Below are 2,585 nucleotides of genomic sequence, written 5' to 3'. Positions count from 1 at the left end.
CCGCTTATTAAAGGGCTTATGCCCCGTTATTAAAGGGCTTGTGCCCTGCTTATTAAAGGGCTTATGCCCTGATTATTAAAGGGCTTATGCCCTGATTATTAAAGGGCTTATGCCGATTATGATAAAAGGCTTATGCCCCAGTTATGATGAAGGGCTTATGCCCTGATTATGATGAAGGGCTTATGCCCGATTATGATGAAGGGCTTATGCCCCGATTATAAAAGGGCTTTTGCCCGATTACTAAAAGAGGCTAGGCCTCGGTTATATGATAAAAGACTATCTTTGCCGGTGGAGAGTTATGGCGGGGTGGGTCGAGTTAATCCCCACATGGTGTGTTGGTTGGTACGGGTGGAGAGTAGCGGATGGTGGGTTAAGTAGTCTCCCCAATTGGGCTTGCATTCTTTCACTAACATTATATGTGATATTGAAATAGGCCTATGGGCCATACCGTTTATAGTAAAGGCTTCGACCCAGTAATATGAAATTTGAAAAGGCTTCGGCCCAATGTTATGAAATATGAAATATGAAAAGGGCTATGGCCCAGTACATGTTTGAGATTGGATTTGGGCTTAGACCCAACAGGCTGTTATTGTTTTGGGATCTGAAAGGGGCTTGTTGCACACTGAGTTTCCAAACTCACCCCCTTTCCTTAACCTTGCAGGTGAGCCTTGAATGTGGGGACTTGGGCCGGAGGGGATTCAAAGTGGCCACGGTGATCGCTTCTGGACCTTTAAATAAGCGTTGGTTTTCATTTAATTTCCTTTAATTATTATTTATTTTTGGGTTGTAATAAGGCCATTTTTAACTTTTCTTTTATTTCTTCTCGGGATTATTTTATTTTTTAATAACTTCAAACCTGGTTGATAATTGTTCAAATGGGCTAGACTTAGGACGTGTTTTCAAAGCGATACTTGTTTTCAAAATATCTCAACACCACGATTAATCGATTTACCAAAGACGTCCACTTAAACAAATTTAAACTCGATATAACAAAGTGTGGCTATGGTTGTGGGCATGTCTAGGATTGAATCTAATCAAAGAGCTTGGTACTTAAGCAACCTTCATGGCTCACCTCCTCTGTCTCGGATACCTACCTGGTGCCCAGCTTCCATACACTTTGTTAACTCAACAAAATATATGGTTTTAAAACGCTAAAATGGAACGTGGGTTTTCAACTCTAATGTGGCACGTCAGATTCGTCCATAACGTCTGGGCCGGGTTGGGGTGTTACAAAACCTTTCCTTCGCCAAAGTGTTTTTAATTTCATTTCATAAATATTTTCTTACATAGTCCCTATGGGTACAATAACTCGACATTTACTTGTCACTTTATTATTTGTTGCGGTTGTGTACACTTGCACATTTCCATCGTTCCAAGTTTTTGGCGTCGTTACCGGAGACTGTTTTAAAAGTCATTATTTGTGAATTTGTGAATTTTTCATTTTGGTTTATTTTTCTGTAAGATTTTAACTTAATTAATTTTTCTGTAATTTTTTAGGTGTTTATGAATAGTGATCAAATTATCGACTTACCCCCTGTAGATCCTAAGATTTAAAGAACTTTTCGACAATGAAGAAGACAAGAAGCTGAAAGAAGGACTGAAGAAATAAATTTTGAAATTTCGAATCAAGGAAACAGAGCAAACCCTATTCAAAATCCTATCCTTATTACTAATGATAGGGATAGATCTCTAAGACAGTATGTCGTACTAATGTTTCATGATCTTAATTCGGGTATTAGGAGACCCAAAATCAGGGTACAACAATTTGAGCTAAAGCTAGACATGTTCCGGATGCTTTAGATAGTGGGCCAATTTAGTGGAATGCCTACCAAAGATCCTCACGTTCACTTAAGACTATTTGTGAAGGTGAGCAATTCTTTCAAACTAGCCATAGTATCCAAAGATGCACTATGATTAAAGTTGTTCCCATATTCACTAAAGGACAAAGCTCGAGCCTAGTTGAATTCATTGCCACCATATTCTATTACCACATGGAAAGAGTTAGTAGAAAGATTCCTTATGAAGTACTTCTTACCTAGAAAAAATACTAAGTTGTGGAATGAAATTACTACTTTCCAACAAATGGATGACGAGTCCTTGTATATGGCATAGGAAAGGTACAAAGGATTACTACGGAAGTGCCCTCATCATGGAATCCCATATTGCATCTAACTTGAGGCATTCTATAATGGTCGCAGTGCTCACACGAGAATGTTAATAGATGCTTTTGCTAGTGGAGCTCTCATTTCTAAGTCTTATAACAAGGCTTATGAAATCATTGAGAGGATTGCTAGCAAAAATTATCAATGGTTAACCAATTAATTAGCATCAGAAGATGAGTTGTTGGAGTACATGAAGTGGAGGCTCTCACTTCAATTGCATCTCAGGTGTCCTCGATATCCTCAATGCTTAAAAACTTTACTACTAATGGGTTTAATAAATTTGCAGTTCTACCACCAAATCAATTCAAAAATGTAGCCTGTGTTTATTTTAGGGAAGGGCACTTGTTCAAAGAATGCCTGTCAAACCCAAAATCTGTGTATTACATGGGTAACAGGATCCAGAATTGAGGAAGAAAAGGATAA

The 2,585-nt window shown here is 38.3% G+C and overlaps 1 non-coding gene across 1 annotated transcript; it reads right to left on the bottom strand.

Annotated features, from left to right (window-relative positions):
• Window positions 1-2,049: 2,049 nt before the first annotated feature.
• LOC128294515 (small nucleolar RNA R71) lies at window positions 2,050-2,156 on the bottom strand. The gene has a single exon (XR_008284824.1). It is a non-coding gene; the product is annotated as a small nucleolar RNA R71 (small nucleolar RNA).
• Window positions 2,157-2,585: the final 429 nt, after the last annotated feature.

The sequence above is a fragment of the Gossypium arboreum genome, chromosome 6 (genome assembly GCF_025698485.1).
Source record: "Gossypium arboreum isolate Shixiya-1 chromosome 6, ASM2569848v2, whole genome shotgun sequence".
NCBI lineage: Eukaryota > Viridiplantae > Streptophyta > Magnoliopsida > Malvales > Malvaceae > Gossypium > Gossypium arboreum.
This window is presented reverse-complemented; position numbering and strand designations above follow the sequence as displayed.